Genomic DNA, 27,803 nt, shown 5'->3' with positions numbered 1-27,803 from the left:
TAAAAATAAAACTACCATATGATCCAACAATCCCACTACTGGACATATAGCAAGAGAAAACTATGATTCAAAAAGACACATGCACCCCAATGTTCACTGCAGCACTATTTACAATAGCCAGGTCATGGAAGCAACCCAAATGTCCATCAACAGAGAAATGGATAAAGAAGATGTGGTACATATATACAATGGAATATTAATCAGCCATAAAAAGGAACGAAATTGGGTCATCTGTAGAGATATGGATGGACTTAGAGACTGTCATACAGAGTGAAGTAAGCCAGAAAGAGAAAAACAAATATCCTATATTAACGCATACATGTGGCATCTAGAAAAATGGTACAGATCAACCAGTTTGCATGGCAGAAATAGAGACACAGGTGTAGAGAACAAACACGTGGACACCAAGGGGGGAAAGCCGGTGCGGGGAGGGGGAGTTGGGGTGGGATGAATTGGGAGATTGGGATTGCCATATATACTTTACTAATAAGAAAAAAAACCCATCAAATTGTATACTTTAAATATATGCAGTTTTTGTATAAAAAAATACAATAGGTATTAGAATGGAAAAAAAAAAGAAAGAAAGGGTGGGAGGCAGGACCTATTTCATATAAGGAAAAAATAATGACAACTAGCTCCTCGTCAGAAATAGTGGCCAGAAGACATTGGCATGACATTTTTAAGTGCTGAAAGAAAAAAAAATGCTAATTCCACATTCTATATTCAGTGAATAAATCCTTCAAAACTGAAAGTAAAATAAAGACATTTTTGGACAGACAAAAGCTGAAAGAATTTGTCTCCAGCAGACCTGTACTGCATGAAACGCAAAGAGAAGTTCTGTAGTCTGAAGAGAAGGTGTATCAGAAGGAAACCTGGTTCTGCTGGAAGGAATGAAGAACTCCAGAAAGAGAAAACATGCTAGTATACCAAACATTATTTTTAATTTTTTCATATGTGTGCAAGTATGTATAGATTTCTTTAAAATACTTTTAATCATTTAAAGTAAAATAATAACAATGCATCGTGGGGTGTATAGAATAGGTAAAAGTACTATAAATGACAAGAACATATAGAGTTAAGAGATAGTAACTGAAAGTTTATTATTCTAAGAAGAGAAGAGAGAGAACGAAAGGAAGGCAATTATTGTAGAAATTATTGCCAAGAACCTAACAAAGCAAAAAAAAAGTTTTTTTTAAATCTTCAGATATTCAAGCCTCAGAATATTTTGCACTCACAGTCGATCTTCTAAAGAAATACTACAGAATGTACTCCAAACAAGGGGCAAATGAACACAGATGAAAGGAGTGGGATGTATTCTTTACTTATAAGTAAAAAATACAGTAAATGAATTAATTCTAAATAAGTATTTATTTCAAAAAAAAACTTTGTTAGAGCAATTTAGAAATTACCTTCTGGATTATACAAACATTGAAACTAGAGGAAGCTCAAAGAGAAGTAAAGGTTCTTAACCTCATCTAGAGAGGAATATAAACTGATTAACGCTTATCTTTATTATAAAAATTTACGTGCACATGTATGTAATAAAAACTGAAATGTAAAAAATAATAGAATTGGAGTATATAACTTTAAACCAATAGAAGAAAAGATGGAACAAAGAGCACTAATTTTATTTGTTTTTACATAGAAAATTATACAGAAGTATAATATCAGACATCTCTGTGTCTAAGTGTATGTCTCTCTGTAAACAGTAGGTGTGTCTGTGCATGTGTGTCTGGTGTGCATCTGTGTGTATACATCTGGTCTGTGTCTGGGTACAAATACTGTTATATACTTTTTTTTCTTCACAAAAATAGAATCATACTGTACTGTTTTGCCTTTTCTATGCCATAAATGTTGTAGTCACCCTGTCAAACAACCTTGAGGGGCACAAAGCCAGGAAGCTTGATCACCCTGCGACCCCCAGCTCACTACCAGTGGTCCTGGAAGAAATAGTGCAAGTGGGAAAGTTGCCTCATTTTCCCTGAGGAACAACACTGTAGACAAGCTGCTAACATTGGGCATAGATCCTGAGCTGAAATATCACTAGTTCCAGCCCTTTCACAGGGAACAGAGGCTCTAGTGAGGGAAAAGAAGGTGGCTCAGATCCCCACATCTTGATCAGCTGGGTAGTACAGTCCGGTGATTCAGAGCATTCTCCCCAGAGACAGACTGTCCTGTCTGTTGGGTTCAAGTACCAACTGTATCACTTCCTAGCCTGTGACTTTTAGGTAGGTCACTTAATCTTTCTGTGCCTCTGTTTCCTCATCTGTAAAATGGTGATAATATTGGAGCCTCCCTAAAAGGGGTATGGTGAGGATTAAACATGTAAATCACTCAAAGAGTGTGTGGCTCATAAACAGCATTCAGTAATGAACTTGATGTCTAGGACTCAGTGGAAGTACACAAAGGTGTGAATGAGGCAGGATGAGACATTGGCTGATGTTTATCGGGGCTGAGTGATGGGCACTACTTTTTGGGTTTGTTCAAATTTTCTATAACAAAAGTGCTTTGTAAAAAAACAGTCTATAAATATTAACTGTTATAATAGGCAGTGCCAAGTTTGCATGGCTTCACTGCAGTCACAATTTTGTTGTAATAAGAAAGATAAAGTGTCAGTACACAAGCAGCTGTTAGACAATGATACAAATGTCATCTATTCTTGCTATGGTGTGATCTTAGAGGCTTTGTCAAAGTGTTGACCCTCCTGCCCCTCCCCCATGCCCTAAATTAAAACTTTAGCTTAAGTTTTTACAACCCAGTCAAAAAGCAGGGGTGGAGAGGTGGGAGAGGAGTAGGAGGGAGAACTAAATAGTTAAAGCAAAGCTGCTAGCCTTGTACTTAAAAAACACACTTAGATATTGATTCTCTTCAGAGACTAGATTTTGATGGGAAGGAAACTGACACAGAATGAGGAGGCAAAAGGGAGATGGGGCCACGGGAAGGGAGGGGGACCCAGATGGGGAAGCAGACCTCTTTGTCCAGATGGGCTTTATGTCAGCCCTAAAAGCACAAGAAATTGCTTCAGGAAAGAGGAAAAGGGCTTCCTTAGTCTTGGTACTCAAAGTGTGGTGTATGAACCAACAGTCCCAGTATCCCCTGGGAGTTTGTAGGACATACGGAAACTCAGCCTCACCGCAGACCTGGTGAGCCAGCCCATGTATTTTAACAAGGTCTCAGGTAATTCTCAAGCATATTAAAGTGTGAAAATTTCTCTGCCTAACCCAGGACCTAGACATGACTGGCCCTTAGTAAATGTCTGAATAGATAGCTGTTGTACAGACAGAGAAAAATAACGCTAGCTTTGCTTTTCTTCAGCGATCCTTCATTCATTCTGCATCCAAAGAGTGTATAGAATTGTGTAAGACTGTGGGTCTTCAGTTCTCAGCCTTGGTTATAAGTTAGAATCACCCAAGGTGCTATTAACAATAGCTATGCAGGTCCCATCTCTAGAGATTCTGGTTCAATTGGTCTGGAAGGGACTTAGTCTAAGATGACTTCTTTTTTTTTGCAAGACACTGTACCAAGTAACAGGACTCCCCAGTGAAGAACCAGGTCACTCTCGCTGAAGACAAAGGCAACAAAGATGTCAGGAGTCAATACCTAGAGGAGGGAAATATTTATCCCTAACATGTGCTGTCTTTTCCTGTAGATGCCCCAGAATATATGAAAATATAGCTGGTTAGTGTGGGTGGTTGGAGGAGAAGAAGGCTGATGTGTCTGTGATGGGTTTTATACTGTTTGACAATTTTCCAAACAGATTAACCTGTTGCCTGAGTCATGACTCCCTTAGGAATATTTTTCCTGTAGCCTCTTTTTCTCCCCCTACCTCTTGACCCCAACAAGCACATTTATGAGGGTCAAAAATTGTCACACAGAACTTGGGTAGCCTCAACTTTTAGTGAGCCTCCTTTCTTTGGCTTCCTTGAGCTCAGGAGGTTAACCAGAGCAAAACTGTCAATCAGCCTTGAAACTTTGCTTTATATGGCTGTCCCTGAACCAGTCTCCAATGTGCGGATTTTAGTCAATCCCTTTCTGGTTGGGAACTACTTACTTCTGAATCACCCCACCAGTAAAAAGGTAACCTTCAGCATAATGGGTCCAATTACACCCCCTAGCATCCACCACCAGAAAATTTAATATTCATGTCCTCCCTCTCTCTCTAACTTGACAATTAAAATTATGCCCATTCCAAGACAAAGACAATGGGTAGGTTACACTTGGGCCATGGCCTGACTGTGCACTGTTTTCTCATTAAAAACTTTTAGTGAAAAGCTCAAATGTCTTAACAATAATTCAGAATTCATCGAGGCAATTCAGACAACTCAATCCTTTGTCTTTATAGGTCTCATTCAGGGAGAAGAAAAAGGGGAAAATAAATGATGAGTGAACAATCAAAGCTAAATCCAAGTTAAAAAGAAGTAAATTAATACACGAAAGGTACAACTTGTGTTGAAGGCACGTGTAGGTGAAATTAGCTCTGACTTCCAAATGCTTTGATCAGTTTGAACATTTTAAAACGTCTAAGGGCATGGAATGCCTGCACTGAGGTGGCATCACGGAAGGAAGAGATGTGATTAAACTCCAGGCTGCCTGTCAGAGATGTTCCAGTCTCTCCTCACTTGTGATACTTCTATGAAGTTTTCGCATGAGAGCAGGCTGTCACATTTGGGAAGAGACAGCACCCTCATGCTAACTCCTCCTCCCTTTGATGCCTGTAGAACTTGGCCATTAAAATCTGCCTTGGGCTAAAACTCAGCAGGCAAGTTTCCAGTCCAGGAACAGCTTTGACAAAACTTTAATAAAATTAGAACCAGACTGGCATTGAGGGATTTGAGTTAGAGAAAAGTTTATCTATATATGTAGACAGACATGTGAGGAAGGCCAAACTCTCATTGTGGAGTGAATGCTACACAGCAGTAACTTTCAGCCTGTTGGCATTTGGTACACAACTACTAGCGTCCTTGATCCATGAAGAAGGTAAAAGATTATGAGTTTTCTTAGGCACTGTTAACGCATTTAAAAGATCCTATGTTTGGGTAAATTTTGCTAACTTCACTGTTTTGTACCAGCTGCCTAAAGAGGGTTAAAAGCTTTAAAAAGAGCAAAAGGTATTTCAAGTCTTTTTTTTTTTTAAAGTGTGGCATTTGATTGCTTTGTTTTAAATTAACAGAATAACTGCACTGTTTGAAAACACAAAAGTGTTTTCTTTTGAAAACTTAATTTTGTAATATTTAGCCTTTCTACATAATTCTTGGTACTTTAAGCAAAGATTAGCTTACTTCTGAATATGAGCATCACACATACCTCTATGCTTACTATAAGAAATGTGGTGGTGGTTGTTGTACTTCATTCAAGAACATAGGAGAAAAGATCAGAAAACCTCAGAATATTTAATCAATCCATTCAATTCCTTTTGCCACTCTCCTTCTACATGCCTACACCACACTAGGGAACTATAGGTAGTAGTCCTGTCCCTTACAATTTATTAGGAATCTTTCTCTCACTTTGAGCCCTACATACGCAATAAGTTACCAGCACCTTACAGAGAAGCACTGGAAGCTTCATTTCTAACTTAGTCTTATCTAAAATGTTATTAAACCGAGAAGCAACAATTTGACATATACAATAAAGACATTCCAAGTGACCTTTTCAAGTATGCCTTATAGATGTGTTATACCAACAAAGACCAAAAGATCCCCACAAAAATGCCTCATTTATGTCCTCTTCTCCTTGGCCCAATTGTTCATTTCATGAAGGTCAAAGAGAGATCATGTTCTAAGAATGCTATGCAAATTATCTAAAATTAGTGTGAGCCTATTTTTACCTTGCCAACCCCTACTCTACTGATGCTAAAAAAAGAAAAAATACAAATCAGGGACTATAAGCAGTCTGGCTCCCATGGATGCCTGAAGCCTAGCACCAATGAATAAATATATATGCTAAATACTCTTTTCATAACTAGAACCACGCAATTACTATTTGATCCTTTTGGGATTTAAACTGTCATAATAATGTTAAAGTGGTTTTTGTTTTGTTTTTAATGTACAAAGGAGCCAACTCTATTGTTTTGGTTTAATCTATGTTTTCTTCCTGCACTAGCAGATTGATTTTGTGTATTTATGTATTTTTATTCTATTTTTCCTGATGTCATAGATACAGGGAGTATGCTTAATCTCTGACATGCACCACAATGCCAGAGCTAAATAGCAGTGAAAGCCTTCCAAGACAAGCTCTCCTAAAAGCACATCTGCACTTTTTAGATCAGCTCTTCTCCATAAAAATGGGTACTGACTACTAGCAGAAATTTTCTGTTTAACATTTCCTGGTTTTTGTCTCCAGGAGATCATTTTGCGTGAATGCTATAACCACTTTGGGTCAAGGTCAGGAAAATTCTCATTGTCAGTCTTTTGGGTATGTTTCGTTTCTTGGGTGTATTTTGAGAGCTGACTGGTTGTCCTGATGACAAAAGTCTATCAGTTGGTTGTTTTTTTTTCTATTGCATTTTGGACCAGAACCCTCAAGATCTCACGTGCCCATTAGTCCTTGCCTAGAGCCTAAGGTCAGATGACTTTCCACGGAACCAAAGTGGTAGAAAACAAAACAAGACACAACTTACTGAGCCCTACGGCAGAGGAAGAAGAGGGATGTTCCACTTTCAGAGCAGCTTAAATTAGACTGTGTTCTCACAACGCAGTAAGAATTCTTCCTACATCAGGCACGTGTTCAAAAGAACTATGGCAGGTGGTCTTTTGGCATCAGTATGCTTAGCTGTGGCCTATAGTAGATGAGATGTGATCCCTGATCTTAGATCGCCTTCAATCCAGTTGAGGAAATAAGCTACAAACACATAAAATGACTAGCAAATTGCTGGCAAATAGGAGCTAAGATGTATGTCTGAGGACTACCTAATAAAACATACCAAATATAGTTTTCAAAAACTCCTCAGTTCCTAATGGTTCATCATACAGTTATCTGCCATAAACACAGCAACCCAATAATAGCCCTTATCTCCAATTTTAATTCAACAAGCCTAGTCATCACTAATTTCTCATTAATCTCCTAGTCAATAAGATTCTGTTACAGATTTACTGAAAGATTTTTTTAAAGATAGAATGGTGGGGTCCCCAAAAGATACTATACTGTATCAGTATACTCTCTTCTGGTTATTCTGCAGTCAGCATACTGTCTTCTGGTTATTTTGACCTAGGGATGACTATTATGACTCAATAAATCTATTATTGGAATCAAAACTTTTTTTTAAGAAAAGTGATTTACTGTTGCAACTGAGCAAGCCCCACAAATCCAAAAAAGTCATGTGGCCATGATATCACATGAGGTGGTGAAATGTCAGCCACAGACGTCCACCAAAAAACTGTACTGTTCACTTGCACAATCAAAACAAACTTTTATTAAGCACTTATACTATGACAAGACGAAAGTATACAAAGATAAATGAAAATAAATGATTAAGAAATACACAAAGGAACAGATCAATAAAATGTAGTGTGACAATTATATTAGCAAAAGAATCTGGAAAGTATTATGGGAGCACTTATAGGAAAGAAAAACTTTTTTAGAAGGAATCAGGAAAGACACCACAGAGAAGGTAACTTTTGATATGGGTCTTGAAGGCTGAATAGGAGTCATAAGTGTAAGTAGCAGGCATAGCACATATACCGAAACAACTTTATTTACCATTTTGAACAAAATGAAGTCTAGAAGTATAAAATTACAACATTTCCAAGTGAGTGGCTTGGAAAGGAGGGCATGGGGGAGGCCCAGGGGCCAAGTTTAGGAAAAGATAGTTGCAAGATTGTAAAGAGCCTTATATATCCTGCTAAAGAACAAGGAAGAGAACTACTAAATATTTTTAAGGAGAATGACATGATTAGTAAGTAAAGGATATATGGGAGGAGAGAGATGAAGTAGACAAGGATGGACAATATTACAGCCAGGGAAATAAGTAATGAGAATCAGAACTATTTTTATGTTTGTTTTCCACCTTGTTCCAGAGAGAACTGAAAGTAGCACCCATGGATATATAAAACATAAAGTGGTAAAAAACAAATGTGGAACCAAAGAAGAATGAAAAACAAGGTCAAAAGTCTCCATGTGAGATGAAGCCACAAATCAGGAGTTAAAAATAAATGCTCTACATACTTGTCACTGATTGCCCAAGAGAAGTAAAACTCACTCTTCTTGGTTATTGACATTTGACAGGAATGTCTCCAGAGTGAAGGAGGACTCTGTGAAGTTGTATAGCACCCTTGATAATCTAGCTCTCTGCAGATCTGGTTTGATACAGGGTTAGATTTGTTCTGGAGGAGCCCTCAAGCCATCCTCACTTCATATTGCTTTTCTGGGTCAAGTTCTTGATAAAAACTGGGTTGTCCAGGGACTTCCTAGGTGGCGCAGTGGGTAAGAATCTGCCTGCCAATGCAGGGCACACGGGTTCGATCCCTGCCCCAGGAAGATACCACATGCCGTGGAGCAACTAAGCCCGTGTGCCACAACTATTGAGCCTGCACTCTAGAGCCAGTGAGCCACAACTATTGAGCCCATGTGCCTCAAATACTGAAGCCCACGTGCCTAGAACCTATGCTCTGCAACAGGAGAGGCCACTGCAATGAGAAGCCTGCGCACCACAAAATGAAGAGTAGCCCCCACTCACTGCAACTAGAGAAAGCCCGTGTGCAGCAACGAAGACCCAACACAGCCAATAAAAAAAATAAAATAAACAAATAAATAAATTTATAAAACAAACAAACAAACAAACACTGGATTGTCCAAAGCTAGAAAGGGTCCCAAATAACAAGGACCTGAAGCTACTCTGTGCTGCCCTTGATCACAGGTCTTTTTGTCTTAGCAGATGACCAAGTTGGAGAAAGGATTGGTATGTCTCATAAAATCTGAGGACGGCTCTTCATAAATATAGGGGTATCTAAAGAGAAAAACTTTCTCCACTGGAAATGAGCCAAGGAAGAGTACACAGATAGGGAAGGTCCTGAAAAGAGGCAGAGGTGATGAAGATGAAGAAGAGAGGAGACGTTTGAGAAATATTTCCAAGGCACAATTAATAGGACTGTTTACCGACCAGATGTGAAAAAATGAGAGAAAGAGAAAATAGAGTTGAAGCTGCTTTCAAAGCTTCTTGCTTGGGTACTTGGATGAATGATGATGCTAAAAAGAAACAAAATAGGAAAGAATAAGTAGGATTTCTGGAAAAGATGATTAAATCCACTTTTGGTTAAGTAATGCTTGAAGTAAGGTGTTCTGCATCTTACTCTATTGCAGTTAGAAATGGCAATCTAAAGCTCTAATGAGAAGTGTGGAATGAAATTGTAAATTTATAAATTATTAAACTCTTGAAAGCAGGTAGAGACCTAGTAGTATATGAAATCATCCTCGGAAAACCTAGAGTGAAAGAAAAAGGGGAAGGGGTTGGGAGAATAGAGAGAGAGGACTAAGGGGAGTACTGGAGAAGAAACAGTGATAGGCAGTGATAAGGGCTATGAAGGGATAAAGAAAATAATTCAGAAGCTGAGCACTTTTACTGGAAAAGAATGGTATTGCAGAAGCCCATGAAGGAGGAGATGAAGAAATGGCCAATTGAGACACCCCTATAAAGGTTCAAAGAGGGATAAGGACCAAAAAAGATGCCATAGAGTTATCAATTATCTTAGCTACGACAATTTCTGTGGAAGTTATCTAGACATCAACTCTAGTGGGCTGGTACATGGTGAAAGGTGAAGGAGTAGAGAAAGCATGAGTGGGATAATACTCAAACAAGAAATGTGACAGCAAAGCAAGGCAGTAACTTAAAGAAGAGGTAGAGTCAAGCAAAGGTTTTTGGTTGATGGTTGTATCAAAATAGTTACTCATAAGTAAGTCTGTGAAATTCCCTCAAATCCAACTGATCAGCATTTCTATCTTCATAAGAAAGTAGCTTTATGATTTACAGAAGCGATAAGTTACAAATAACAGAAATCCAAATTAGTGTGCTGGCTTCAAGGAAGAGGGACTTATTTGTCTCACATGACAAGAACATATGGCAAGGACAACTTTCAGAGGTAGAAGTTGAGAGCTGGACAGTAGCTCAACAATGGTACTGGGGACCCAGACTCTTGCTGTCTTTCTGTTCTCCAACCTTTTGTGTGTAGGCACACTCGGTGCATCATACTTGTCACTTATGATTACAAGATGATTGCTGCACTTTGAGACTGACCATCTGCTTTGCTAAAAGGAAAAGAAACAGGAAAGGCAAGGGGTAAAAGGGAAATGATTGCTGAGTCTGTCTCTTTTTCTCAGGAAAGGAAAAACTTTCTCAGAAACCTCACTCAGTTACTTCTGCTTATATTTCATTGGCCAGAGTGATGTCACATAGCCACCACTAGAAGGTGATTATGCAAAAGAGAGTTATGGATGAAAGTTAGGTCAAACCTCACCATCACTCACAAAGTGTCTGTTACCCTAATGAACAATGAAAAAAGCAGATGAGCCACCAAAATTAAGACAAAAATGATAAAATCTGCCTGAAACAAAAAGACAAAGATAATTATAAGCTTCCTCTATCTACCCACTTGATGAAGAAATCTCCCAGAAACACAGTCAAGGAGAGTTAGTGTTAAAAAGACCATTGTCATTGCCTTCACCCTGGCAGACAGACAATCACTATCCCAGCCCTTAGCTGTAAATCTTATACCCTTAATCTATACATTATACTCTTCTGCTTGTTGCAGATATCTAAAGACCCATGGTGACCACCACTCCTATTTTGTAAAGATTTGATTTCCAGGCTGAATTATTATCATTGTCAACATTACTCCTGACCTAATTCTAATTCTCAGTGATTTCAGTATCAAAGTAGATGATCCTTCCAAGAGGCTCACGTCCTTCTCTTTGATGAGCTTAGTCTCCAACCTAACTCAGCTCTTCTTCCTCACGGTTACACTTTAACCTAATCCTTACCAATAGCCACATCCCTTCCATAATATCTACTTAACCATCCTATTCTTTGTCCCCCACCTCCTATCTTTCTAGCTCTCTCCCTCCAGTGCTTTGACTCTGAAAAATTTCACTCTATACCAGAACATATAATACATTGTGTTCTACCACCTTTTTACTGTCTATACCACCTTCATGGCCTCATTCCTTTATTTAAATTCCATAGTTAATCGCTTCTCGGCCTTTTGGCTAAGATCAAGTGTAAATTCCATAGTTAATCAGTTATTCCCTTGGGTCCACCCTCAGTTCTCTTGCTCAGTCTACCTTCATCCCTACATGGCAAAACCCAACCCTGATTGAATCTAACTCTTCACCTACTTCTGATCTACACCCAAAGGCTTGAATATGACTGGATAAAAAAATAACATTATGAATAGATTAATTTTAAATGTTTGAAACTAATCCCAAGAGGGCCCTGAATGCTACCTGGAAATTCCACTTCATTTTCTATTCCATTCAGTCTTCCACAATGGTAGACAATCATTCAATACCTTTTCCTTTCTTCTCATACCTCCAACCTCTTCTCCCCATCTATTCTTACTCTTAATTAACTACCATGCCTCTTATTTCTCTTGAGAAAATAGTGGCAGTAAGAAGAGAAATTCCACGTGTTTCACTACCACCTCTACTCACAATACTCTGCCCATATACTCTGCCTTCCCATGTGTTACTATGGGTGAAGTCTTTAGGTGCTGTTTAAGGTCAACCCCTCCGCTCTTCCACTAGTTGCCACCCATCTCTTATCACCTAAGACACTGCTTCAACAGTGGTCTCTAACTCACCTGAATCATCTGTGTGATCTCTTTGTAAAATTATTTCTATCACCATCTAAATATGCTGAAATTTCTCCCATCTTAAAAAAAATCATTTGAGCCTAATATTTCTGTCCAGCTATCACCTAAATTTTTTGTTTCCCTTTGAGGGAAATTTCTGAAATGTGTTTCCTATGCCCATTGTCTCCAATTCCTCTCTCCTTATTCTTCCTTGAACCTATTCCAATAGGACTTTGGTTCCAGTCCTTGGCCAAAACTCTCTTTTAGGTCACCAATGACTTCTAAGTTGCTAAATCCACAGTCAACTCTCAAGCTCATCTTACTTGACCTATCAGCAGCGTATAGCAGGTAATCACTCCTCTTTGAAACACTTTCTTCCCTAAGGTTCGGGGACACTGACCCTCCTAATTTCCTCCTAAATCACTGGCTACTCTCCCTAGCTGATTCCTTCTCCTCACAGATCCTAAACATTTAGGTTGCCCCAGGTCACAGCCATCAAAACTCATCTCTTCTCCATGATCTCATCCAGTCACACAGCTTTAACATCAGATATAAATTGATGATTCTCAACTTTGCATTCCCAGCCTGGAGCTCTCCCAGTAATTCCAGTCTTATATCTCTAGCTGCCTCTATGACATTTCACTTGGATATATAATAGTCATTTCAAACACAAGATGTTCAGAAACTAAATTTGATTTTCTTCATCCCTCCTCCCTGACCACCCTGCATAGTTCCCTACCTCAAAGGAAAGCTCGAGCCAGTTGCTCAAGCCAAAAATCTCATGGTCACCCTTGATTCTTTTTCTCTCTCAGCTCAAATCCAATCCATCAGAAAATTCTGCTTGCTCTACCTTTAAAATCTCTCTAGGATTTGACCTCTTCCCACTACCCACTGCTACTACTTTGGTTCAAACCACCATCACATCTTTCCTGAGTTATTGTCATATCTTCCTAACTGATCTCCCTGTTCCCAGCCTTGTCCCTCTTTAGTCTATACTCAACACAGCAGCCAGAGTGACTATTTTTTATCTCACTCAGAGTAAAAGCTGAAGTCCTGCAATGGCTTAAAGGCCTTATATCAGGAATTCTTAACCTTCTTTGTGATGGAATCTTTTGGGCAGACTGTTAAAGTCTACAGAGTCCTTCTTAAAATAACATTTTAAAATGCATAAAATAAAATACATCAGATTAAAAATGAAACCAACTACGAAATATGGTGAACAAAAATTAAATAAGTCCAAATTTATGATTTCTAAGAATTCCTTTACTATATTAAATAACAATATCTAGTAGGCCCCGAGTAAGAGATTTTGCTCTGGACAACCTGGTCCCCACTACCTCTTTGACCTCAGCTCTTACCATGCACTCCTCTAATCATCTGGTTTGGGCCACCATGACTTCTTTGCTGGTCCACCAAGCTTGCTTCTACCCTAGGAACTTGGCATTTGCTGTCCCTGTAAATATCTGCCTGGGTTATCCCTGCACTTCCTTTAGGTCTCTGATCAAATTTCACCTTGACAGTGATGCCTTCTCTGGCCTCTCTGTTTAAAAAGGCAACTCTCCTCCCATTCACATACCCTGGCACAACCTTTCCTGCTTTATTTTTAAATGGTGATAATGTTTATCACCATTTAAAAGATAGATGGATGATAGATAGATAGGTAGATAGATAGATAGATAGATAGATAGATAGATAGATAGATAGATGATAGATAGATGATGTCCTGGTTAATTTTTTTTTTATTGTGTACACACACACACAAATATAATTTTCCTGAGGGCACAGGTTTTTATCAATTTTATCCAATGCTGTGTTTATAGCATCTGGCCTATTACTGGCAATTAACAAATATGTATCGAAAGGACAAATGAATAAAGTGAATTCCTCACTCCCACAAGAGTGACTCCGAGGGCTTTCTTCTGAGCCAGGCACCAGGCAGTGACCATGCTCAGGGACCTGACTGCCAACTTTTCCCAAGATTTTGTAAGATCAAAATATTCACTCTCATATAGGCCCCCAGTTGAGACTGATTACTTTGAAAGCCACACCCTGGAGGGGCAGGCACTAGATTGGGTCCTTGACTTGGGTGTTTTTACTACTTGACCCACTTTCCTTCATGCCCAAGGAGAATGGCCTGGCCATGGCCATTCTTTCTCATGTCAGGGCCTTTTAAATAAAGTTCCACTTCGGAGATCAAATATGAAAGGAAAGGAAAGAAAACTCAGTGATAGATAAGGTGCTACAAGAGACTGTCAGAGTCTTCGCCACAGAATAAAATAATGCCTAGGGTACTGTCGACGAGCTCAATCATGGAAGAGCCATTTTCTTAACTGGGGAGCCGTCCAATCTGTGCACAGAGGCACAACATATTTCTCCTCCAAAGATGCCAATTTCTAACTATGACTATTTATCTCTATCTAACTATGAAAATTAATGGTCCCAAAGAGAAAAAGTGACATTGAATCGTTGGAGAACTTCAGACAATAAAAATAAAACTAAAGGGGTTGTTGAGAGGTCTGGATTTGATAAGTGTGGGTGTCAGAGTTTTAATCCATTGTGTCTAGCACAACATATAGAGTTAGAACTAATAGGATTTGTTTTAGTTTAGTGGGGGGGTTGTTTTTGTTTTACCCAAATCACTTCCATTTTAAGGCTCCATGGAGCCACCCTGCTTTTCAATGTACCTTTTAGTGATTAAGCCATGGGGAGAGATTAGGGGTGGGAAAGAAATGAAAAAGAAAAATGAATGAACCTCCATAGAGTACAGTTTACTATCAGGGAAGCATATGTTAGCATGATGGGGGTGTAGGTCACTGGGGAAGGAGGTAACTTCCACCAGATAGTAGAAATATCCAGGAATACAGTATCATTAAGGGAAAGATCTTTCTTCTTTTCTCTCTGGAAGCCCATATTCCTGCAAGGCTGCAAGTTTTCCTCTTGTGATAGCTTTCTACCCCTAAAAGATTTCCTTTGGTATTAATTTAACTTGATCCAACACATCAGCATGATAGGATTTATCCCAGATCTTACAGTTTTCTAGGAATGCCTTTAATACTTTAGGCTCTGAGAGGTCTTACACAGGTACGTATATAACATAATGCATGAAATATTCTTTGAGGCTCCTTCTTGCTTTCCCAGGTTACCTGACTAGCCTGTTAGTCCCTCATCCACTGGTCAAGCAGAAGTTATAGGAGTTACTGAAGACAGAGGTCCCAGAGTCAGATCCACCTAATCCCCATCAAGGTGTGACCAAGGCAGAACTGGTTTGGCAGCCGTTCCACCTGGAAAATAAAAGCACCTGGGAAAGGAGAGTGAGTTGAAGGAGGATATTTGTGGAGCTTCCTGCATCTTGACCTTCTCCCAAGCAAACCTTGTTGGGATGGGAAATTGCAATTCCTGGACATTTCTCCCCTAAATTTAGGTGGTTTTCTAAGTATTAGAACTGGAGGCGGTTACTCAACTGAGGTTTCCTGGGTGACAGGATCTGTCACCCTGTCCTGACACAGCAGCATAGTGAGTGAGAGTTGGCAAAGGTCACCCTTGCATTTTCCACAGAGCCAAGATGGGTGTGGAGGGGTTCCTAACACTTCCATTGATCTAGGAAAAACTGGGCCTATACATAAAGAAAAATAGAAGGTACTTAAGTATTTATTACAAAAGGAATTAGGCAGAGAACTGGTTATACAGATGGTGAGGGAACCAAGAGCCAAACAGACAAATTAGAAATTAGCAAAATAGAAATGAAAACTACCTCTAAGATGGAGAAACAAAGGATAGAGGTGGTCTTCTTGGTGTGCAGGACCATGCAGCACCCTTCCAGTGGTTTTGGAGTTCCAGAGGAAATGCCAGGGTTGCCAGCAATGCCACTTGCAACCTTCAATCTCCTGTCAACCCTCCCATTTGCTGAATCTGGACAAATTCCAACTGTCCTGGGAGCCTGGGCAATATAGCCTATAGGATTAGCCCCTTGTGATAACAGAGGGTAGCAGAAGGATGCAAAGTGAGCCCAAAGTAAAATGTCTGAGACTAGCATAGGATGATAGAGCAGCAGAGGCCAGCTAGCTACACCCCAGAGACTTTCATTGTTGGAAGGAGAAGTGTGGTGGGATCCCTGGAGACTGCTCTCCAAGACTGAGAGAAAAGAAGCAGCAATACCCAATGGCACCCTGACACTTTCAGGTTGGAGTGTACTAGTCAAGCAACTGATGCCCATCCAACATGCTCCATGAGAAAACACCAACAGGTATCATCTGGGCTAAGAGAGCCACCTGTCAGAACAGCTGGCATCCCCAGCATCTGAGAGCAGACTAGCAAGAAACCAATGGCTGGGCCCTGCTGAAAATTTTGACTCCATTCCAGCTGATCAATTTCCTTTCACTCATGTACCCTTACATGCTGGAGCACTTCTTTCTGTCCCCTTCCTGCAATGGAGGTGCACAGGAAAGCCCAAGTTCCCAGAGGGAAGAAAGGAAAAACTTTGAGAAATGGACGGAAACCGTGAAATTGGTTTTTTAAACGGGACAGTGGCTAATTATAACAACACTTCATTTGTATTCAGTATTTATTTGAAAGAGACTATTCCAAACCAAAAGTGACTCCAAAGGTTTAGGATCAGACATAATTTCACAGTTTGGATGAAATTTAGTGAAGCATTAGTGCTTTCATAAAGAAAATTAAGCAGTTTGCACATAGCTGAGAGGTGACTACAGGCATACCTCGGAGATATTTTGAATTCCATTCCAAACCACCACAATAAAGTGACTATCACAATATCACAATTAATAAAGCAAGCCACACAATTTCTTTAGGTTTTCTAGTACATATAAAGTTATATGTACACTATCCTATAGTCCATTAAGTGTGCAATAGCTTTAAGTCTAAAAATAATGTACATGCCTTAATTAAAAAATACTTTATTGCCAAAAAAACTTTAGCCATCATCTGACCCTTCAGCAAGTTGTAATCTTTTTTGCTGGTGGAAGGTCTTGCCTCAGTATTAGTGGCTGCTGACTGATCAGGGTGGTGTTTGCTAAAGGTTGGGGTGGCTATGGCAATTTCTTAAAATAAGACAACAGTCAAGTTTGCTGCATTAATGGACTCTTCCTTTCATGATTTCTCTGCAGTATGCAATGCTGTTTGATAGTATTTTACCCACAGCAAGTCTTCTTTCAAAATTAGAGTCAGTCCTCTCAAACCCTGCCTCTGCTTTATCAACTAAGTTTATGTAATATTCTCAATCTTTTGTTCTCATTTCAACAATCTTCATAGCATCTTCACCAGGAACAGATTTCATCTCAAGAGACCATTTTCTTTGCTCCTCCATAAGAAGCAACTCTTCATCTATTATCATTTTATCACAAGATTGCAGCAATCCAATCACATCATCAAGTTCCACTTCTAGTTCTCTTGCTATTTTCACTACATCTGCAGTTACTTCCTCAACCAAAGTCTTGAACCCCTCAAAGTCATCTGTGAGGGCTGGAATCAGCCTCTTACACACTCCTGTTAATGTTGATATTTTGACACCTCCCCCCGCCCCCATGAATCACAAGTGTTCTTAACGGCATTTAGAATGGTGAATCCCTTACAGAAGTTTTTTGATTTACTTTGCCAGATCCATCAGAGGAATCACTATCTATGGCAGCTATAGCCTTATGAAATATATTTCTTCAATAATAAGACTTGAAAGTTGAAATTACTCCTTGATCCATGGGCTGCAAAATTGGTGTTGTGTTAGCAGGCATGAAAACAGCATTAGTCTCATTGTCCATCCCCATCAGAGTTCCTGGGTGCCCAGGTGCATTATCAATGAGCAGTAATATTTTGAAGGAAGTTATTTTTCTGAGCAATAGGTCTCAACAAAGGGCTTAAAATATTCAGAAAAACATGTTGTAAACAGATGTGCTGTCATCCAGGCTTTGTTGATCCATTTATAGAGCAGAGGCAATTTAGCATATTTCTTAAGGGCCCTAGGATTTTTGGAATGGTAAATGAACACTGGCTTCAACTTAAAGTCACCAGCTGCAACAGTTCCTAACAAGAGAGTCAGCCTGTCCTTTGAAGGTAGGCATTGACTTCTCCTCTCTAGCTATGAAAGTCCTAGATGGCATCTTCTTCCAATATAAGACTGTTTCATCTACGTTGAAAATCTGTTGTTCAGTGTAGCCACTTTCATGAATTATCTGAGCCAGATCTTCTGGATAACTTGCTGCAACTTCTATATCAGCACTTGCTGCTTCACTTTGCACTTTTATGTCATGGAGATGATTCTTTCTTTAAACATCGTGAACCAACCTCTGCTAGCTTCAAACTTTTCTTCTACAGCTTTTCATCTCTCTCAGCCTCACAGAATTGTAGACACTTAGGTCTTTCTCTGGGTGAGGCTTTGGCTGAAGGGGATGTTGTGACTGGTTTGATCTTCTATCCAGATCATTAAAACTTTCTCCATATCAGCAATAAGGCTGTTTCACTTTGTTATCATTCATGTATTCACTGGAATAGCACTTTTAATTTTCCTCCAAGAATTTTTCCTTCAAATTCACAACTTTGCTAACTGGTACACGAGGCCTAGGTTTCAGGCTGTCTCAGATTTCAACATGCCTTTCTCACTAAGCTTAATAATTATTTCTATCTTTTGATTTAAAGAGCAACTCTTCCTTTCCTAAAGAGAGACATGTGACTCTTCCTTTCACTTGAACACTTAGAGGCCATTACAGGGTTATTAATTGGCCTAATTTCTATATCGTTGTGTCTCAGGGAATAGGGATGCCTGAGGAGAGGGAGAGAGAGAGGGAACAGCCATTCGGTGGAGTACTCAGAACACATACAATGTTCATTAAGTTTGCCATCTTACATGCGCACAGGTCGTGGTGCCCCCAAACAGTTACAGTAGTGACATCAGAAATCACTGATCACCATAACAAATATAATAATTGTGGAAAAGTTTGAAATATTGTGCGAATTACCAAAATGTGGCACAGAGACAAAAAGTGAGCAAATGCTGTTGGAAAATGGCATCAATAAACTTGATAAACTTGCTCAATGTGGGGTTGCCAAAAACCTTCAATTTGGTAAAAACAAGACAAAAACAAAACAAAACAGAAAACCTCGCAATAGCTGTGAAGCATGAGAAAGCGAAATGCGATAAAACGAGGTACACCTTTATTCAATCATTGCCACAATAGTGAGTATACAGATACCCTTCAAGCACACAGGAAACAACAACTGTAAAGTAAGGATTTCATCACGGGAAACACTGGCAGGTAATGCTGAAGAACAGTGTATGGAAGACAACAATCAAGAACAACCGTCCTTTCTTCTCTGGTCAAGAAAGATCTCACGAAAGAAATGGATGTTTAGGATTTTTTATGACTAGGAATAATGACGTGGCAGGCTTCGGGAATGAAAATTCTGAGCAAATGATGCTTCTTGAAGAAAAGTTTAAAGACCATAGTGAGAGGGAATGGGTGAAGGGGCTGTCAGAGGTGTGTGTTTATTAAGCTCTTATCTCTTGGCTGCAATCTATTCTCCTGTGCTCTGCTTTGCAATGCCAGGGCTCAGATCCAGCAAACCATATTTCACTTTTGCCAGCTGAAGTCTTTAAGAGGGGAAGGGAGAAGGGATTTTTCTTTCCTGTTTTGCTTTTCATTTCTGTTTCTAGTCTATGGCATTTATCCTAGCAATAGCTGTTTGTTCCATTTCCAGAGTTTCTTCTACCTTCTCAGAACTCCCTCAGAGGTACCTGCATCAGCTGGCCATGGCCCCTCCTCAGTGGCCTTGGTCTTCGCTCCCCTTCGCTAAGCTTCTAGGGTCCTAATCATTCCTACCTCTCCCCTCTATTCTCTTAGCTACTTCCTGTGGCCAAGACTTCTGTGATACTTCAGTATTTCCCTTTGTGTATTTCCAGTCCTCCAATACCTGCTTAACTAATTCTTTATTAAATTCTCTCTATTTAAAGAATTGGTATAATTTCCGTTTTCCTGACTGGATACTGATACAGTCATGTGGAAGACAGGAGAAGGGAGCAAACCAAGATTTAACTAAGATTTAAGTCAAGGCAAAAGAAGTGAGTACCAGAGTACCAAGGTGATTCAATGTACAACCAAGATAAACATGGTCATTTCATCACAACTGAAAAGCTGTGACAATGGTAGATTCTTGGAGCAAAAGTGACAGAAGATGTACTGTGCTTGCCTCAAATTGATGGTAAAAATCTGTATATCAAAGTTCAAAATATAAACATAGTTCTATAACAGGTTTACAAAGGGTTATAAATAAATATGTGTGTCAAGCACTCTTTTTGGACAACCTTTATGCAGAAGTCAGGCCATTTACAAAATTAAGATTTACTGTTGAACCTAGCTGATGCAATTCCTGCACACTGAACACACACAGACAAGTGGAACTGCTCAGGGTCCTGTTTTGTCATTAACACAGTCATCAACTTCACTTAGGACAACACTTAGGAACTCCTACCAATTATGAGAAATACCTTAGAAATGTCCTGAAAGACATGCCACAACTAAGACCCGATGCAGCACCTCCACCCCCAAAAAATTACCAATGGCATTTTAAAAAATGAAATAGTTTTGCCTATCAAGTCACAGAATTTTAAAAATGTCTAACATGGACAAGTTTGCGGGAGAAGCAGGACTGGCTTTGGCTGCTGGTGGTGGGCTAGAAAAGGGACCCACCTTACGGAGGGCAAATTGGGGGTGTTTTCCAAAAGACTGCCTGGCAATTCCATGTCTAGAATGTTTTAAAAAAAAAAAGAAAGAATGTCCTGAAAGAGAAGATAGCCCAGCAGCAATGCTATTGCTTGCTGGAAAGGATACTGAGCTTCAAGAAGTGGTCCATCAGATTAAGTACCATAGAGACCAGAAAGAGACACAGAGAAGAATTTCCAAGCAGGTTTAGGAGTGAGAGGATCTTCAGTGATCTTAGTAAATGTGGTCTCTGTGGAGCGGGGGTGGCAGAGGCTAGTGTGGACAGACTCCAGGAGTGAGTCAGGGTAGCTTTTTTGATGCATCATTTCATTAGTGCTTGGGAGTCGCTGGTAGGCAGGCAGAGAGCCAGGTGGTGTCTGCCAATGCCGGCCTCCAACATGCTCATTGGCACTGATTGCTGTTATGTACAACTCAGTGCATAAACTGGATCTAATAAGAGGGCTTGGAAATCACTCAAAACTCATTTTCAAATAGGCTACAGTGCATTTTTCCCTTTACTTCCAGTGGCACAAATCCAGTTGATGCTCCAGAAATGCTAGTACTATTCTCCCTTTCCTACGGCAAAAGGCATGAAAATGTATCCTAACACTACAGAGGGAAGATTTCCTCATCTTTGTTGCTCTCTTATGAAAGGAAGATGGATTTTCTCAGCATGTGTAATCTCACAGAGAATGTAGCTTGGTGGTTAATGCCTGGAGCCCTGAGGCTGAATAGGGTGGGGCTTGAATCCTCGCTGGGCCCAGAAAATTACTTAACCTCCCTGACCTGCAGTTTCTTCATCTGGATTGTAAAGCAGATAACAGTATCTTCCCCAGTGGACTGGGTTCTTGTGGGAAATAATTAACCAAGCATCTAGCACCAAGCCTGGCACAGAGTAGGTTTTTGGTCAATGGGAGCTCTTGTTAGTTATTTTCAGGAGCCTGTCTAAAAATTATTAGACCACATAATTCTATACCCCAAAATTCCTTCAGAAAAAATAACTATTAAGCTCTTTAATATGCTCTGCAAAGATTTGCAAACAATTGAAAGATCTCTTCTTTCAGAACAAACCTGCAGATTACATGTTAGTTTATCCCTTCTCACATCCTCACAACAGGGTTATGGTTGTCGCAGCCTCTCCGTGGATGTCTGGGTTTAAAAGAATCTAAAAATTGGGACTTCCTAGGTGGCGCAGTGGTTAAGAATCTGCCTGCCAATGCAGGGGGACATGGGTTCAAGCCCTGCTCCAGGAAGATCCCACATGCCTTGGAGCAACTAAGCCTGTGCGCCACAGCTACTGAGCCTGTGCTCTAGAGCCTGAGAGCCACAACTATTGAGCCCACGTGCCACAACTACTGAAGCCCGAGTTCCTAGAGCCATGCTCTGCAATGAGAAGTCACCGCAATGAGAAGCCCGTGCACCACAACGAAGAATGGCCCCCGCTTACCACAACTAGAGAAAGCCCGTGCGCAGCAATGAAGACCCAACACAGCCAATAAATAAATAAATAATAAATATTAAAAAAAAAAAAAAAAGAATCTAAGAATCTTTGGGGTTTGCTGGAAAAGTTTAAGGCAATGTCCCAGGGCAAAGGCCCCACTGCCTCTGCTATACTCGGGGTCTTCAGATTATACTTAGAGGTGCCTCAGACTCTAAAGAGGTATGATGGGCATTTGAAAATTTCCTCTCCAGCAACTATTTCCAGCAACTATTTCCCTTTCTTCCTACAGCAGCACTGATTTCCTAGGACTGTTTGTTCTCTGATTTGTTTGTGGTGATCCATCCTCCCTGACTTTCAGCCCCACAGGGTGTAAGACTCCACCTTACCTTGTGCATAAGCCAATGAGATTATGGCCCTTATGATTATGGTCATAGTGATTCTTGCAAGGGTGGGCATCTGACCTAAATTGATCCAATACAGTGAATTTTACAGACTTGGCAGGAAATTTTGGGTCAAAATGTTTGCTTTTCTTTGATGGGTTTGGCCTTGTGATGGGATAAACCTGGAGCTTCTGGGGTGGAATGAGGTGGAAATGAATCCAACACAGGAGAGGGCAGAGTCACTAGGAGAGAAATCTGAACTCCAAATCAAGTCGAAGCAAAATCAGCATCTTGAGTTTTCAATAAGCGGTAAATTCTCCATTATGCTTAAGCCAGTTCAAGCCTGGAAATTGTCACTGGCAAGAATTGTGACTGATACTAGAAACAACTCAAGAGTATTTGAGCCAGTATTCACCGTAAGAAGAGAAAACTGATTCTTCTAAAACTACTACAGAATTCGTTATTGATTGTTTTCCTTCAGACACTGCATCCTATAAATCTGTCACAGGAAAACCTCCATTGGCTGCCTCCAGCGGAGAATTGGAAAAGAAAGCAGAAATTTAATTAAGTGAAAAGAATTCACATAAATTCATAAGGCACTTCCCTGCAGGCTAAACTACCATGGTTATTTTACAGAGAAATTCTGGTAATAGCAATATACACAATAATGAAAATAACAATAAAGCTTTGTAACTACCAAAAACATCCCAGGAGAACCCAAGTACTTTCAATGAGGTGCCATGTCTATGAAGAGGGGAACCCTCCTCACATTCCTACATTGAGCAAAGCCTCTTCTTTCATGAACCGCTGGCTCCAGCTTTCTGAGGGCACATGATACCACTCTGCAGCCTAGAAAGGGTTTCCTTGGTGGTGGTCCAGATGCTAATTGCCTTGAAGAGTAAATGAGCAATAATCTGTATCAGAGATGTTGCTGTAATTACAATAAAATGAAAAAGCTAGAGCTTTTAATTGTTTCCACTTCAATAATAGACCTTGGGCTTTTGGGCTAGAAGCTAAGAAGCTCAGTCAGTTGCAGACTCAAAATCTGACATCCTCATCATCCACATTTCTGCCCTGAGGGCCAGCCAGGTAAATTGTCCATGCAGAGTCATCTCGGGTGGATTCCTGCTGGGTTCTCTTTTCTTTTCTTTTCTCCTGAATGCTGCATGCAACAGCTATTCTGTGGAAGAGACAGAGGCCAGCCAGTGGCAGAGGTTTAAATGATATATGCCAATGGGATTCTCCCTGCAAACCCAGCCATTCCCAGGAATGTACCTTCCTATCACGTATCTATCTGGGAAGATGCCTGGTCACACTATAATTAATCAATCAATCAATCTTTCTCTCTCTGTCTCTTTCTTTCTCTTCCTCATTCTCTCTCTCTTCTCTCTCCTTTCTTCCTCCCTTCCCTCCCTTCTTTCTTTCCTTCCTTCCTTTCTTCTCCTCTCTCTCTCTCTTACTTCTTACCTCTGAAGAGTTTAGAAATTTTTCTGAAGGAGCTGTAGAAGATAAAGACTAGACTTCCTAAACTTCTATTTATACCTTCCACCACTGATTTTTTTTCTTTTATCAGTTAGAGTTTTGTAGTTGCAAGCTATAGCTACTGATTCTGGATAATGAGCAAAAAAAGGTTTTATTGGAAGGATGTGAGATAGGTCGCAGAATTGAAGGGAAGAGCACAGAATCAGACATGGAAAAGTTGAGAACCAGAACACGTCTGGGATCCACGTAGTAGGAACTATGAACTATCTTTTCAGGGCTCTGCAACAACCACTTTCCTTCTTTGCAATAACTGGGCTGAAGAATCAAATTCCTGGGCAAGAGAGTTCCACAGCCCTAGGTTGGCTCAGCTGCCTCAAGCTTAGATTTCAGGGCACCAGCAGTTCCACCAAGACAGCTCCATGTAGAGGAGGGGGAATCCCCCAAAGGGTTATCCAGGAAAAGAAAAATGGCATCTAAGTGTACAAAAACCCAACAGATTCCATTTATAGGACCTTTAATCAGGCTGCTTCCTCTACCTGAAATGCCCTTCCTTCCTGTAGACCCTACTGAGCCTTTTGAATCCAGCTCAGACATCACCTATTCCAAGAAGTCTTTCCTGTCTCACACATATAGCCTCACCAGCTGCTGAGCTAGGCATCTCAGTCTCCTGGGTTTCTTTCTCTTACTGTCCTTAAAACACTGGAGTGTAATTTATCTGAGCGTCTGACTTCCTTGAGAAGTCAGTTCATTAGTCAATCTTCTATCCCTCGCACCTAACACACAGTAGGCATTCAACTAATGTTTCTTGGATGACTGGTTGGAAGGAAAAATGGACCAGTGAATGAATCTGATACTTTACAGAATCTGGACTGTACTAACTTTAGGTTACAGGGGTATCTTTATAGAGAGAAGGAATCAATTATAATGTATTGATCCAATAAGTATCATCTTCAGGGTAGAATCAATACAAATTTCTCAAAAGACTTTTTGCAGCTTTGGGGGCACAGAATATAAACACCTGTTTATTTTGCACTCAGTAGCTCATTGTTCATCTCTTGTCTCCTGCTGTTCCAGAGACACACGTGAGGAATGAAGGTTATTACTATCATTCTCCCAAGCCAGGGAAGGAATACAGAGATGTGCTATGTCCCTAAGTACCATTAATTTATTAGCTTTGTGAAGATTATTTTATGGTCTGGCTTATGTAATACCTAATCCAAAGCAGTTGCTAATTAAATACACCAGGTGAAATCAATTCAGTCAGAACAATTCACCTAAAATAGCTGCTATCCAGCACCTACGTCTGCCTTCCCAGCCAAGGACTAATTCGTCATTCATCAACCATGTTTTCCCATTAAGATCATCAGAAAATGCCCATAAATTTATTTAAAAATTTGCCAGATGGTCTTCACAGAAGTGCTTCTTGGTTAGGAAGGGGAAGGTTAGTAGGACCTGGTTTGCTCCCATGTGCTGCAGACTTAAGGAATATTGAGGAATGTTAACTGATGTAGAGACTAGTGAACAAGTTGGATCCTCCTCTACCCTCTGTCTGGCTGTCTTAGGCAGAGTAAGCATGTTTTAGACCTTACTCTCAACAGCTTAGTTAATATCTACCCCAACAGTGGTGGGAAACTCTAGGCATGGCCTTAATATCTTATCATGTCTGCTCTTAGTCTAAAATGCTTTTGTACAAATAGGAAAAAGGCACCACCTCCTACATAATCAAATTAGAAACAAGGCTTCTCCCCAGGCATTTGAATTAGCAAAAGTACCCACTCTGGTTGGATGCAGCCAAACAAGGGATGCAGTCCTGTGCCAGGGGGCATAGCCTGGGAAGCAGAGAACATACTGCATTTCAGGCCCTTTCACCTCTCAGCCAGCACCTTTGTGAAGGGAAGGGACACCCACACATGTCATAGATAGATAAACCCGGTCTCTAGCAAAGAAGAGAGCATGATAGAGTCAAACTACATACTGCAAACCCACAAGGTACTGTCAGGAATCAATAGACCCCCACACTTATTATCTAAGTGCAAAGCTAACTGAAAAATCTATCAGGAAGGTCAGTCTCAGCATCAAGAAAGGGAACCAGTTCTTTTCCATTTATTTTTATTTTTTAAAAATTTATTTATGTATTTATTTATTTTTGGTTGTGTTGGGTCTTTGTTGCTGTAAACAGGCTTTCTCCAGTTGTGGCAAGCAGGGGCTATTCTTCGTTTCAGTGTTCGAGCTTCTCATTGTGGTGGCTTCTCTTGTTGGAGAGCACAGGCTCTAGGCGCACAGGCTTCAGTAGTTGCAGCATGCAGGCTCAGTAGTTGCAGTATGCGGGCTCAGTAGTTGCGGCACGTGGACTCTAAGGTGCACTCACTTCAGTAGTTGCAGTCTGTGGGCTCAGTAGTTGTGGCTCAAGGGCTCTAGAGTGCAGGTTCAGTAGTTGTGGTGCACAGGTCTAGCTGCTCCAAGGCATGTGGGATCTTCCTGGAGCAGGGATTGAACCCATGTCCCTTGCATTAGCAGGAAGATTCTTAACCACTGAGCCACCAGGGAAGCCCTCCATTTGTTTTTAAATTTTAAAACATCAAACATAAGGAAATGTATAAACATTTGTGTATATACTATCAACCAACTAGATTTAACAATAACATTTTATCATATTTTGTTCAAATCTTTTTAAAGCCTTCCCACACCAAACCACTACTATCCCCTTTTCTTTCCTCCATCTCCAAACTGTGCCCCAGTTGATGTTTGTCCTGCCCATGCCTGTTTTTGATATTTTCACTATGTATTTTTACATAAACAACATACATGTACTTTCTTAAGTATATGGTTTAGATGTATGTATATAATAAATACATAAGCAACATATATCACATATAAACTTATAATAAAAATATAATGTAACATACAATAAATATACAATGTAAATGACATAAAGTTTGGTTTTTAAAATCTTACCTAAATGGCATATATAATTCAGATCCTTCTATAGACTGATATTTCTACTCTAATATTATCTTTTAGAGACTGATCCATATTAGTACATGTAGCTCTATCTTATTCATTTTACTGCTGTACAAGATTGCACTATATGACTAATTCACAACTTATCTGTCCATTCTTTTATTGATGGGCATTTAAAATTTTCAATTTTTTGCCTTTACAAAAATGATGCAATGAACACTCTTGTACCTGTTACTCTGTATATATGTGCAAGAGATTTTCAAGGTTATATACCTAGTAGAATAGCTGGGTCTTAGGATATATACACCTTCAACTTTGATAGATATTGCCAATGTGCTCTCTAGAGTAGTCTTACCAGTTTACATACTCACCAGCAAGGTGTGAGAATACCTGTTTCCCTATATCCTTGGAAAATTGGTTTTAACAGATATTATAATTTTGGCCAAACTTGGGAGTGTAAAATGGTATCATACTTTGGTTTTAATTTGAATTTCCCTTGTTATGAATGAGATGGAGTTTTTTTTCCTCTGCAACTGTCCAGTTCATGTTATTTGTCCATTTTTCTTGGATTATCTTTTTTATTGATTTGTAGGAATCAAAAATATAAATTTTTATTAAGAATTCTTTGTTGTTTATAGGAATTATAAATATCTTCTTTCAGTCTGCAGCTTGTATTTTACCTTTGTTTATTGTGTCTTCGTTGGTACAGAAGTATAATATTTCAATATAATCATATTTAAAACCTCTTCCTTTTAGTGTGTACCTTTTGAGACATAATTCTCTATGTTTAAAAGTTCTCTATGTTTCCCCCTCAAAGTTTTAAACTTTCCCTTTAATACACAGGCCTTAATTCCATCTGGAATTTGCTTGTGTATACAGTGTGAGGTAGGGATAATTCTTTTTTTTTCCACAGCCAATTATCCCAGCACTTGAATAGTTCTTTCTTTGTCTGCAGATTTGCATTGCCATCTCTGTTATGAACCAAGTTTCCATATATTCATGAGTCTGTTTCTGGGACCAGTCCATCAATCTATCTGTCTTTCCTTGCACAAATACC

This window comes from Hippopotamus amphibius, chromosome 5 (assembly GCF_030028045.1).
Source record: "Hippopotamus amphibius kiboko isolate mHipAmp2 chromosome 5, mHipAmp2.hap2, whole genome shotgun sequence".
NCBI classification, from domain to species: domain Eukaryota; kingdom Metazoa; phylum Chordata; class Mammalia; order Artiodactyla; family Hippopotamidae; genus Hippopotamus; species Hippopotamus amphibius.
The sequence above is the reverse complement of the archived record's forward strand: the minus strand, read 5'-3'. Positions refer to the sequence as shown.